The sequence below is a fragment of the Hoplias malabaricus genome, chromosome X1, assembly GCF_029633855.1.
Source record: "Hoplias malabaricus isolate fHopMal1 chromosome X1, fHopMal1.hap1, whole genome shotgun sequence".
Classification (NCBI taxonomy): Eukaryota; Metazoa; Chordata; class Actinopteri; order Characiformes; family Erythrinidae; genus Hoplias; species Hoplias malabaricus.
The window spans coordinates 2,682,436-2,696,019 of NC_089818.1; the positions used below are offsets into that span (position 1 = coordinate 2,682,436).

General features: G+C 54.2%; 1 non-coding gene and 1 pseudogene across 1 annotated transcript; both read left to right on the forward strand.

Annotated features, from left to right (window-relative positions):
• The first annotated feature begins 3,673 nt into the window (after nucleotides 1-3,673).
• LOC136676141 (5.8S ribosomal RNA) lies at nucleotides 3,674-3,827 on the forward strand. The gene has a single exon (XR_010796244.1). It is a non-coding gene; the product is annotated as a 5.8S ribosomal RNA (ribosomal RNA).
• Nucleotides 3,828-4,093: 266 nt separating this feature from the next.
• LOC136676149 (28S ribosomal RNA) lies at nucleotides 4,094-8,989 on the forward strand (annotated as a pseudogene).
• Nucleotides 8,990-13,584: the final 4,595 nt, after the last annotated feature.

Sequence of the window (13,584 nt, forward strand, 5' to 3'; positions counted from 1 at the left end):
GCGGCTGGAAGTTCGCAGGGTCGGCCTACGGATCGACCCTTCGTCTTCTTAAACGCAGACTTTCGTAGGCTCCGGGGGCGAACCGTAAACCTATGCCGACCTCCTCGCGCTTTGAGGGGGCCAGGATTCTCTTCCATTCTCTTCCCTTAACGGCCGTCCTTTACGACCGTTTGAGCTCGGTATACGCGGAGCAGGCTTCTAAGTCGAAATACCGTGCTTAGAACGATCCTCCCTGCTCTGTGCTCCCAGCCTCCATGGCTCGTGGATGCCCGTAAGAGGCGTCCGCTTGTCCAGAATTGTTTCGAGGGGGACTTAGTTGGTCGGTCGATCCAACAGTAGGTCCGTTCAACGTCCGCGTCGGTGGTGCCTTAGAGTCGGGATCCGTTTGAGGGAAGGACCTGTCCCCTAGCCTGCACCGTCCGGGTGAGAATCATACGTTTTCCAAGTTGCGGAGCCGATTGCAGACCCCCACAGCGGGGTCGCATTCGATCCTCTTCGCTGGTGTCCCTTGAGATTACTCTCACTGGCACCATGCGCCCCCTCTCTTTCCCCAGCCAGGGTTTGAGATCCAGGGGGATCGGTCTGGTTGATTCTGCCAGTATCATATGCTTGTCTCAAAGATTAAGCCATGCAAGTCTAAGTACACACGGGGGTTGGTACAGTGAAACTGCGAATGGCTCATTAAATCAGTTATGGTTCCTTTGATCGCTCCACACGTTACTTGGTCTAACTGTGGTAATTCCAGAGCTAATACATGCAAATGAAGCGTTGGAAGGGTTCTGGGGGTCGGCGTGAAATATTCTCCCGGCCCCTGTCCCCCGGATACGTGCATCTATCAGAACCGAAAAACCCTCCCGGCTCCAGTCGGGTCGCTTTGGTGACTCTAGATAACCTTTGGCCGATCGTTAAGCCCTCCGCGGCGGCGACGTATCATTCGAGTGTCTGCCTATCAATTTTCGACGGTAGGCTACGTGCCTACCGTGGTGACCACGGGTAACGGGGAATCTGGGTTCGATTCCGGAGAGGGAGCCTGAGAAACGGCTACCACATCCAAGGAAGGCAGTAGGCGCGCAAATTACCCATTCCCGACACGGGGAGGTAGTGACGAAAAATATCGATGCGGGTCCTATGATCCTGTGGAGCGTAACCGAAATGAACTCAATCTACATCCATGAGTGAGAACCCATTGGAGGGCAAGTCTGGTGCCAGCAGCCGCGGTAATTCCAGCTCCAATAGTGTATGCTAAGATTGCTGCAGTTAAAAAGCTCGTAGTTGGATATGGGGACGGGTCTCGGATCCCCTGTACAGTCCGGATGGGTGGGAAGCTCCTTCGGGTGTGACCCCCTGTCTCTGGGTGGATGTTGAGACCCGGTCCCTACCACCGGTGTCCTCTGCTTGCCGGCCGCGGAGAAGCCCTTAGCTGGGTACTTCACTGCGGTGCACGGTGGGTTGGAGGGTCCGGAGCGTTTACTTTGAATAAAGCAGAGTGCTCAAAACAGGCCGACACGTGCCATGTCTGACTGAGCTAGGAATAATGGAATAGGGCCCTCCGCGGGGCGTCGGGGTCTCTCTTTCGGTACGGCTGGTCGTTCCGGAGTGGGGCTCCGGGGCTTTCACGGTCCTATTTTGTGGGTTTTAAGGACCGAGGGCAATGATTAAGAGGGACGGCCGGGGGCATTCGTACCACACTGACAGAGGTGAAATTCGTTGACCGGTGTGGGACGGACGAAAGCGAAGGCATTTGCCAAGAATGTTTTCATTAATCAAGAACGAAAGTCAGGGGAGCGAAGACGATCAGGTACCGTCGTAGTTCCGACCGTAAACTATGCCGACCCGCGATCCGGCGGCGTGAGGCTAGCGACCATGACCCGCCGGGCAGCGTGAGGGAAACCACGAGTCTTTGGGCTCTGGGGGGAGTATGGTTGCAAAGCTGAAACTTAAGGGAATTGACGGAAGGGAACCACAAGGAGTGGAACTTGCGGCTTAATTTGACTCAACACGGGGAAACTCACCCGGCCCGGACATGGTAAGGATTGACAGATTGATGGCTCTTTCTTGATTCTGTGGGTGGTGGTGCATGGCCGTTGGTAGTTCGTGGAGCGATTCGTCTGGTTAAATCCGATAACGGACGAGACCCTGTGCCTTAAAAAGTTACACGGCCCTCCCTTGGGTCCCTGTGGGGGCAGGCGGCCCGAGGGGTCAGCGGTCGGTGGCCGAACTTCTTAGAGCGATCCGAGGCGAGGCAAAGCCGTATGAGATTCGGGGCCATAACAGGTCTGTGATGCCCTTAGACGCCCGGGGCCGCACGTGAGTTACACTGGCTGGTTCAGCGTGTGCATCCATCCTATGCCGAAAGGCCTGGGCAATCCTATGAACGCCTTCCCCGCTGGGGATAGGGGATTGTAACTTTTCCCCTTGAACGAGGAATTCCAAGTAGTCACGGGTCACCAGCCCGCGTCGATTAAGTCCCTGCCCTTTGTACACACCGCCCGTCACTACTACCGATTGGATGGCCTGGTGAGTTCCTTGGACCGTCTCCGAGGAGCCCCTTTACCAGGGGGTTGCCTCGTTGAGGTGGGAAGTTGATCGAACCTGGGCATCTAGAGGGAGTAAAAGTCGTAACAAGGTTTTCGTAGGGGAACCTGCGAAAGGATCATTAACGGTGACCTGGCCATGGTGGGTGCCCGCCCTCCATGCCAGTAGCCACTCGGTCTTTAAGCAAGGCCAAATCCTTAAAGGTATGGACCCCAGACACCTCGTACCTTTCGTCGTAGGCTAACATGAGAACCGCCGGTTGTTAAACCAAACCATTGATTGTTAAAGGCTTTAATTCTGCATGCGCGATTCAAAGGGGCTAATGCAACCCCCAGGGCGTTGGCCGGTGTTCGCCGGCCTTGTTGGGATCTTCCGTAACCCCCAGGGGACAGGAGCACACCACGGGCGAAACTCTTTCCCTCTCGGGTTAGAGCGGAGCTTAAGAGCGCATGCAGGGATTGGGAGGTGTATATCGGCACCTCCCTGGGCTTCGCGAAAGACGGACCGTATAAATAGTCTGAGACCCGTGCGCGAGTTGAAGGGGCCTGATGGGCCCCGGATGCGGAACACAGGTGGGATCTCCACCCAGCCTCACCCTCCGTGGGGACTTGGGAGTGCACCACTGGGCCCGCTCATCCCCTCCGGGGGGAGAGCGTGGCTGGAGCGCACACCGGGTACAAACTATAGACCGGGACCCGTACGTAAGCTAAGGCAAACTTACCCCGATGGCCGTGCGCGAGTTGACGGGGCCCAGAGAAACCCCCCGAGGCGTGGACCGGCGCAACGCCGGTCTTAGTGGGATCTTTCAGATTTCCCCCTTGCTGGGGACTTGGAAGCGAACCACCGGGCCTCGCTGGAAACAGCTAGGTTAAGAGCGCACGCTAGCCATCTACACCCCCGGGTGTCTTGGTCTCCTAACACGTAAAAGGGAAGGTTGGGCACCACCGAGGCGATCCATCTGGATGCCAAGCCGGGTTTAATGACCCCCAGCCCGGGGTCACCCGACCATAAAATTCCCTTTGTTCATGAATCCCTTCCATCTCATCCAAGGGATGCGAACCTAACCTAAACCCTTAAATTCTGTTGTTCTAAAGGCTTTAACCCAAAGTCCCGTCCGTAAGGGCGGGCAAAATGATACAACTCTTAGCGGTGGATCACTTGGCTCGTGCATCGATGAAGAACACGGTAAACTGCGTTAAATAATGTGAAATGCGGAACACAGATCATCGATATTTCGAACGCACATTGCGGCCGCGGGTGTCCATCCCGCGGCCACGCCTGTCTGAGGGTCGCTTTACCCATCGATCGGTCTTCCCAGACCGTGGCTGGAAGTTTGCAGGGCCTCCACCTCGGACGGCCCTTCGCCTTCCTAAACGCAGACTCGGTTCTTAAACCACCGTGTGGCGAGAGCTCCGGACGTAGGGAGAGCCATTAGGTCCGGGTCCCATCCGTCATCATCTCTCCCCGCTGGGCTTCCCGCCGTCGGAGGGTGGGCACCGTAATACGGCGAGCGGCAGGGGGGTTCGCGCCCAGCGCCCCGCAAAACAGCCTCATAGCGCGACCTCAGATCAGACGAGACAACCCGCTGAACTTAAGCATATCAGTAAGCGGAGGAAAAGAAACTAACAAGGATTCCCTTAGTAGCAGCGAGCGAAGAGGGAAGAGCCCAGTGCTGAATCCCTCTTTCCCCTGACCGGGGTGGGCCGGGAAATGTAGCGTACGGAAGTCCGTTTAGTCTCGGTGCGGACGTGGGACCAAGTTTTGCAAGGAAGTGTCTTCCATAGATGGTGAAGGCCCGGTATCGTCCCGCATCCCGCCGGGTAGATCGGGCTTCCCGGAGTCGGGTTGCTTGTGAATGCAGCTCAAAGTGGGTGGTAAACTCCATCTAAGGCTAAATACGGGCACGAAACAGTACTTTGAAGAGAGAGTTCAAGAGAGCGTGAAACCGTTGAGAGGTAAACGGTCGGGGCACCGAGAAGACCGCCCCGAGGGATTCAGCCGGGCGGACGGCCCACGCTCGTGTGGTTCCGTGACTCGGAGGCGAGTTCATCCGGGCGAGAGAGGGGGCGAACCCACTCCCTGCTCGGCCCTGAGCTTCGCCTCCCGACTTCGGGCCTCTCGGGCGTATGAAGGCTCGACCCGTCAGGTGTATTTTCCCCGCGTGGTGGTGAGTCGCGACCGGCTCCGGTTAGGCTTGGAAGGGCCCGAGGGTGAAGGTAGGTGCGTCCGGAGATGGGGCCCACACGGCCCCGGACACGGGCGTTCCGCAACAGCCCCTCGCTCCGACTTCGCCGCTAACGCCGGGGCCGCGGAGCAATGTCCTTTCCGCGTTCTCCCCTCCTTCGGGATGGGGATGGGGCCCCCCCCGATCGTTCGGTCTAAGCGGGCCGGTTGGGCTGTCCTCAGCCCCGGGCTAGGCCCGCTACGGCGATACGGGGGGTGATCCAGGCCCACAGCACCCAAACGCCTAAGGTCAGTGGCTAAGTTCAGACCCCGACCGACCCGTCTTGAAACACGGACCAAGGAGTCTAACGCGTATGCGAGTCAAAGGGCTTGAACGGCTGAGGTGGGATCTAAGACACCCCGTCCATGGTGGGTTGACAGCGCACCACCGGCCTGCTCTCCACCGAGTGGAGAGTGGAGCAAGAGCATACGCGGTGGTACCCGAAAGATGGTGATCTATGCCTGGGCAGGGCGAAGCCAGGGGAAACCCTGTGTGGAGGCCCGTAGTGGTCCTGACGTTCAATTCGGTCGTCCGACCTGGGTATAGGGGCGAAAGACTTAACGAACCATCTAGTAGCTGGTTCCCTCCGAAGTTTCCCTCAGGATAGCTGGCACCAAACTTAGTTTTATCCGGTAAAGCAATGATCATAGGCTGCGGGGCCGAAACGGCCTCGTCCTACTCTCAAACTTTAAATGGGTAAGAGGCCCGGCTCGCAGGCTCGGAGCCGGGCATCGAATGATGGTGCCAAGTGGGCCACTTTTGGTAAGCAGAACTGGTGCTGCAGGATGAACCGAACGCGCGGGTTAAGGCGCCCGACGCGACGCTCATCAGACCCCAGGAAAGGTGTCGGTTGATATAGACAGTGGGGCGGTGGCCATGGAAGTCGGAATCCGCTAAGGAGTGTGTAACAACTCACCTGCCGAATCAACTGGCCCTGAAAATGGATGGCGCTGGAGCGTCGGGCCCATACCCGGCCGTCGCAGGTGTCACAATCCCCAATTTGAAACACGGACCGTACGCCGCGACGAGTAGGAGGGCCGCCGCGGTGGCGCTGAAGCCTCTGGCGTGAGCCTGGGTCGAGCCGCCGCGGGTGCAGATCTTGGTGGTAGTAGCAAATATTCAGATGGGATCTTTGAAGGCCGAAGTGGAGAAGGGTTTCACGCCGACAGCGCTTGGCCGTGGGTTAGTCGGTCCTAAGGGATAGGCGAACGCCGTTCGGAAATGCTGGGGCGATGGTCTCGTCTGCCTCTCGCTGACCGAAAGGGGATCGGGCCAATATCCCCGAACCTGGGAGCGCTCTCATAGAGGTAACGCAAACGAACCCGGAGACGTCGGTGGGAACCCCAGGGAGGATTCTCTCTCCTTGCTAAAGAGCTGGAGTGCCCTGGAATGGGATTGTCCGGAGAAAGGGGCTCAACGCTCTGAAAGGCGTCGCATGCATCTGTGAGGCAGCCGGGACGTTCCCCATCGGCCCTTGAAAATCCGGGGGAGGTATAGTGAATTTCCCCCCAGGCCGTACCAATATCCGCATCAGGTCTCCAAGGTGAACAGCCTCTGGCGTGTTGGAACAATGTAGGTAAGGGAAGTCGGCAAAACAGATCCGTAACTTCGGGATAAGGATTGGCTCTAATGGCTGGGCTCGGTCGGGCCCTTTAGCTGAAGCGTAGGCCGAGGGCCCGGAGCGGCCTAGCAGGTTGTAGCGCGGGTACCCGAGTGCTGGTCCCCAGGGGCGGGGACCACCACTATGGCAAGCCCCCTAGGGTGCAACGTCCCTAGCTGGTGTCCGATTATGAAAGTTGCTTAGGTCTCGAAGGGCATCCCATAGGCTCCGGATGGCGTTCCAAAACCCTATAGGTTCCGAGGACATAGATGGCGCTTGGCTAGGAGGAGATGTCTCTTCTGGGGCATCTCTTTCATGGATTGTGGTATGATCTATCCTCGACAGATCCCAGGTGTTGGTCACCTATTCCCGGAAGGCTGTTGGCTGACTTTGGGCGGGGGTCTCCGACCCACACGTTGTTAGGTAGGGTGATAACCCATCCTCATGGGCGAAGGACGAGTTGATTCTCCTTGGTGTGCGCTGGTGACGGTCGATCTATGAGGCTAGAGGCAGAGGCATGAATAGGTCAAGCTTCCTAGCTGAATGGACGAACTGTGCCGGTAGCATATCGGGGGTGATCGCCGACCCTTAGGCCCAGGAGGTAACGGCAAAACGGCCGTCCCTAGTGGCGTGTGGATGAGTATATAACCTACCAGTCCTGTGTCGATCGATGGCACGATGGGATGGCTTAAAGACTCTAACGCAGTGACTACACTGGGAAGGAGCGCCAGCCTGGTTTCGAATGAGGTAGACGTGCCGGCCCAGTCAGGCGCCATACAGAACAGGGTACAAAACAAAAATAGTGACCTGGTGATGGGGAACTTCTTCCCGTGATGGGTTCTACGTCCCCGACCACACGGTTGGCCCCCTGCTAGGGTTTGACCGTAAGAGCAACGCATGACAGTCTGGTTGGTTGGCCCAATGCGGACCCAACATGTGTGGTCTAGCCGGTCAGACTCCCTTACGAGGGAGGGGTGGTGGTTAAGCTGGTTCCGTCACGGTCCGTTCTCTTCTGTGAGTGGGAAGGTATTGAGGTAAACAGTATTGAGACAGGTTCCGGTGTTGCGTGCGGACTTCCCCGGCCTCCCGACTGCGCTGATACCGCCGGTAGGCCCTGGTCGGGCCTAGTCTGACTCGGTCCTCCATGTGGTCACCGAATGACAAATAAAACGGCCGGATTTAACCTGTGACATTCCCCTTGTGTTTACAGGTGATCCACCGCAGACAAGGAACGGTGTCGAATCCGTTGAGAGGAGCGGACAAGGACCCGAAAGAGAAGATTTATATTGAGCGGACAAGGATATCTATCTGCGGAGATAGCTCCACTTCAACGGGGCTGCAGGGGGCAGCGTTAAAACCTCCGAAACAGGCTATGCCAGTCTGCTGACCTAACGAAATGCCTCGTCATCTAATTAGTGACCTGCATGAATGGATTAACGAGATTCCCACTGTCCCTACCTACTATCTAGCAAAACCACAGCCAAGGGAACGGGCTTGGCAGAATCAGCGGGGAAAGAAGACCCTGTTGAGCTTGACTCTAGTCTGTCACTGAGAGGCTACATAGGGGGTGTAGAATAAATGGGAGGCCCGCTGAAGGCCAGCACCGGGGCGGGCTGTCCGTGAAATACCACTACCCTTACTGTTACCTCTCTAACCCGGTGAAGGTGTCGGTGGGAACCCTTTCCTTGCTGGGGGTTCCTTGTTCGAAGGTGCTAAGCCCTGGGTGGGTCGCTTGGCAGTGAGTCCAGGTACACTCATGTTGCGGGCTTCCCTGCCCGGGGCGAGTCCCTCCGGGGACAGTGACAGGTGGGGAGTTTGACTGGGGCGGTACACCTGTCAAAGAGTAACGCAGGTGTCCTAAGGCGGGCTCAGGGAAGGACAGAAACCTCCCGTAGAGCATAAGGGCAAAAGCCGGCTTGATCCTGATTTTCAGTATGAATACGGACCGTGAAAGCGGGGCCTAACGATCCTTCCGTCTGCTTTTTGGGTTTTAAGCGGGAGGTGTCAGAAAAGTTACCACAGGGATAACTGGCTTGTGGCGGCCAAGCGTTCATAGCGACGTCGCCATTTGATCCTTCGATGTCGGCTCTTCCTATCATTGCGAAGCAGAATTCGCAAAGCGTTGGATTGTTCACTCACTAACAGGGAACGTGAGCTGGGTTTAGACCGTCGTGAGACAGGTTAGTTTTACCCTACAGATGTTGACCGTTGCTCCGATAGTAATCCAGCCCAGTACGAGAGGAACCGCAGGTTCGGATACATGGTACCTGGGCTGTGCAGCCACTGGTGCAAGGCTATCATCCGAGGGCTTACGACTGAACGCCTCTAAGTCGGAATCCCGCCTAGAAGGAGCGATACATCCGTGCCCAGCATCGGTGAGCTTGGTCTTGGATAGCCGCGGTGGGAGGCGGTTTCCTCCCCACCGCCGGTGACGAGAGCCGCATGACACTGGAACCGGACCGGGGCTAATGAACGCCTCGGTCCACCTCCCTCCTGAAAGCAAATGTCTCTTGATCCGGGTGTGAAATGACTCGTAAACGACCTGATTCGCAGTGCGGGTGTCGTAAGTGGCAGAGCGGGTGAATAAACTGCGATCTATTGAAAGTCATCCCGTCCACTCAAACATTTGTCGGGGGAAGGCGAATGCCTAACACCCCCCCCCCGGCCCTCCGGAGCAGTCCAGGTCTCGCAGTGGGTGAAATTGGACTTGGTGCAATTTCTGAACCTCTGGTTCTCTGGGGTGCGGGCCCCGAGAGTCCATACACCGGTTAGAGAGAGCCGGTGGCGGGCATAGGGGAGGAGGGTACTCCCCTATATAATCCTGGATGCGATTTAGGGGAATACTGCAGGAGCCAGGGGGGCCTCACCCCGGAGGTCCCATGGCCGATAAAAGTGCTGGGCGGAATGAGACTTAAAGTAATGTTGACGGAGCCAAGAAGGGCCTCCCTTGGAGGTCCCATGGCTGAAAAAAGTGCTCCGAGCCCGGGGTGATAGAGAACCGTAATTCACGCGGTTTAAAAACTGAGGTCTCGCAGTGGACGGAATGAGACTTAAAGGAATGTTGACGGAGCCAAGAAGGGCCTCCCTTGGAGGTCACATGGCCGAAAAAAGTGCTCAGAGCCCGGAGCGATAGAGAACCATAATTCACGCGGTTTAAAAACTGAGGTCTCGCAGTGGGCGGAATGAGACTTAAAGGAATGTTGACGGAGCCAAGAAGGGCCTCCCTTGGAGGTCCCATGGCCGAAAAAAGTGCTCCGAGCCCGGAGCGATAGAGAACCGTAATTCATGCGGTTTTAAGACTCAGGTCTCGCAGTGGGCAGAATGAGACTAAGTTAACGGTGAAGTCGAATAAGGCAGGTCTCCCAGTGGTTAACCCTAGGTTGTTGTTAAGGTAGGACTCATAAAATTTTTTGACCCTCTCCGTCCTAGTTTCAAGCCCGAAAAGGAGCACCTTCGAGAATCCCAAATTCGAAGGGCACGGGCGTTTCCAGTGTGGCGCCGTCAGGACATTAGGGTTACTTTTAAAACGATGAAAGTTTGGGTACACCCTATGTTACTATGACAAGCTCAAAGCTCTGGTTCGTCTCTGGGCATGAATTTTGTGAGTTTTACGCCTAATCTCACTGGAAGTGACCCAAAAACTAAGTCGAGACATCCGTAGGACCCCGGTGATGCGAATTTAAAGCCCGAGGAGTGACTCACCTCTGGGCTAGGGTGGTGGTAAGCCCGACCCCCCCCCCCCTCTGGAAGTGTTCAAAACCTAAGTCGAGACATCCGTAGACCCCGGTGATGCGAATTTCAAGCCAGAGGAGTGACTCACCTCAGGGCTAGGGTGGTGGTAAGCCCGACCCCCCCCCCCTGAAAGTGTTCAAAACCGTCCTAGTTTCAAGCCTGAAAAGGAGCACCTTCGAGAATCCCAAATTCGAAGGGCACGGGCGTTTCCAGTGTGGCGCCGTCAGGACATTAGGGTTACTTTTAAAACGATGAAAGTTTGGGTACACCCTATGTAACTATGACAAGCTCAAAGCTCTGGTTCGTCTCTGGGCATGAATTTTGTGAGTTTTACGCCTAATCTCACTGGAAGTGACCCAAAAACTAAGTCGAGACATCCGTAGACCCCGGTGATGTGAATTTCAAGCCTGAGGAGTGATGACCTCTGGGCTAAGGGTAGTGGTATGCCCGGCCCCCCCTCTGGAAGTGTTCAAAACCTAAGTCGAGACATCCGTAGACCCCGGTGATGCGAAGTGACATGCCCGAAGAGTGGTGCCTTCTGGGCTAGGGTGGTGATAAGCCCGGCCTCTCCTCTGGAGGTCTATGGTTTTTAAGTGAAAATTTTCTAAGTTCTGCAACTGAGATTTTAAGAAAATTCATGACCCCCTCAAGCCTTGTAGTGAGTCCGAGGGAGGTTCATCGTTGTCGGCCATACGACCGAGGTTCCGATGCCTTGAATTCTGTGGGCATATGGTTTTCCAGCCTGGTCCCGTCAGGATTATAGGAAGGCATAACATAAGTTTGGGTAACAACGATTCGAAATGCTATGCCCAAGGGAGTGGTGACCCAATGGGCTTGAAAAAATGGGAATGTCCGCTCAACTTCCCTGGATGTTTTCAAAACCTAAGTCGAGACATCGGTAGACCCCGGTGATGCGAATTTAAAGCCTGAGGAGTGGCACACCTCTGGGCTAAGGGGATGGCTTGGGTTGCCTCCCCTCTGGAGGTCTAAAATGACTTCCATGGACCCCGGTGATGATAATTTAAAGCCCGAGGAGTGGCACACCTCTGGGCTAAGGGGATGGCTTGGGTTGCCTCCCCTCTGGAGGTCTAAAATGACTTCCATAGACCCCGGTGTTGTGAATTTAAAGTCCGAGGAGTGGCACACCTCTGGGCTAAGGGGATGGTTTGGGTTGCCTCCCCTCTGGAGGTCTAAAATGACTTCCATGGACCCCGGTGATGTGAATACACAAGCCCAAGGAGTGACAACGGCAAATGCCAAAGCTTTAACACTGGTAGAACTGACTTGACTATCTGCCCTTAGCCCCCGATGGTTCGTTCGATATATGCCTGGAGAGGTGGCTGTTCTCTGGGGCCAAAAAAGCCGAATGGTCTCCTACATCCATCCGACGGGTGCCTATATGTAGTTTACCCACCCCGGGGACTGCTTAAGGTCGATAGGCCTTGGACCACTGCCCACTTGCGGGGCGGTGGAACGGGCCGCCCGCCAGCAAAGTTAACTGTTAAACCCATTTAATTTCAATGACCTTAGCTCCAACCCCTCCCGGGGGGGGATTGGTTCTATATATGCCCGGAGAAGTGGCTGGTTTTCGGGGCCAAAAAAGCCGAATGGTCTTCTACTGCAGAAGGTGGATGGTGCGAAGGCGACGAGCGGCAGAAAGTGCGATCCAAAGGGCAAGGCCATTGAGGGAATGCGCCGAGCCCAGGTGATCAGCCGGCGAAGAGAGAGGGCACAGAGGGCAGTCGAGCTGTGATGAATTCTCCCCGCTTCGGTCCAGTTCTCGGAGGAAGGCTACGTCGTCCGGTCCGAGTTGATGGAAGACGGCAAGGTGAAAAGTCAGATCCGTGGCAATGGCTTGTTCGCAAAGCGGGCAGCTATCCATCGTGACAGAATGACGGCTCTTGGGAGAAGTCGACCCCCTTATATACCCCGGTTCGTCCATAATAAAAAAAATGCTGAACTGTATTAATAAGTGTAAAGACTGTTTACTGTGTCTAAACTGAATAAATGAGTTGTTCATGGTATTTAAATCTTTAGTTAATAACTCTCTACTGTTTTAAAACAGCTTTTCAGCATCAGACGTTACAGTGTCACTCTTGTTCATGAGATCAAGGCAAACTGACAGCAATTACTTACACACTGTAATTTTTAAAAAATAGTCTATTTAACAACTTTGTTAATCTGATAGAGAGAAATCTCTAGTCTACATGAGTCACTCAGTCATCGGAACACATCTTGGAGTATGATGATCTACTCTCTCTGACTTTACATCTACAAGGTGGACCACTGTGTTCGGTGTGTCTAACAGAGTGGACAAAGAGTGGACACAGTGTTTAAAAACTCAGTCTATTTAGGGGTGGAGCGTCTGTGGCTGAGTCTACATTCAAGTGTAAAGTTGATAGAAGTTAAAGTGTAAAGTGAAAGGCTTCACCTGTTGGGTCACCAGAGACCAGCTTGAGGTCATTATCCACGCACATGCCCATCAAACACACTGCCACTGATGAGAGTGACTCCACTCTTCAATAAAATGAATCCACACTGAACCCTGCTCACTCTCTCTTTACTGTAGATCAGCACAAAGGAGAGGGGGACACTTCTGGTCCCAAGTGTACACTCTTAACAAAAATGGTGCTACAAATGGTTCTTTGAGTGACGTCATAGGAGAAGCACTTTGGGTTCCACAAAGAACCATGTTTGTTTAAGAGATGTGTGAGTGTGAAGAACCTTTTAAAGGTTAAAAAAATCCATCAGTCAATCTTAAATTTCTTTACCCATGTAAAGTTATTAGCAAAAAAGTTTTTTTTTTATGGAAACAACAGTGGTTGGTGAGTATGTAGCTCTGTACTGGATCTTTTTGGTCCACGTTCCTACAGGAGGGTTCCAGGGGTCAGTCCTAATCTTCTTGTACATTACCTATATTCTATTCTGATCACTCATTACGTTTATGAGATTATTTTTAAGTTGCAAGAGCTTTTTCAATATTTTTTGCTGCTGACCCAGGTTTAACTGGAAAGTCAGCAAGATTAAAAATTAAATCTGATCATTTATTTCTTGCCACCTTTGGACCCAAAAGCAGGACTTCTGTTTTGTTGCTGTTTAGAAGGAGGAAGTTCTGCAACATCTAGCCTTTCACGTCTTTTACACAGTCCTCTATTTTCTTTAATCTGTGTTTCTCAGTGGGCTTGTCTGAAATATACAATTGCATGTTTTCTGTTCACAGTTGCCTGGACCTGGCTCTGGATTGTCTGCAGCTGTTTACAGTACTCTGCTGACTAACTACAAAATTATGTGTTAGGCTGCAAGAAAGTAAGGCAGCACCCTCCCACGTGGGATGGATAATCTATAAGACCAGGCTTGCCCTCAAAATGTAACCAATTGTCTATAAAACCCACTTGATTTTCAGAACAACACTTGGACATCCAGCAGTTTAATGCCTTAGTCTGCTGTAAGCTTCAGTGCCGCGCCCCATTGGGATGGGACCAGAGCAGATTAT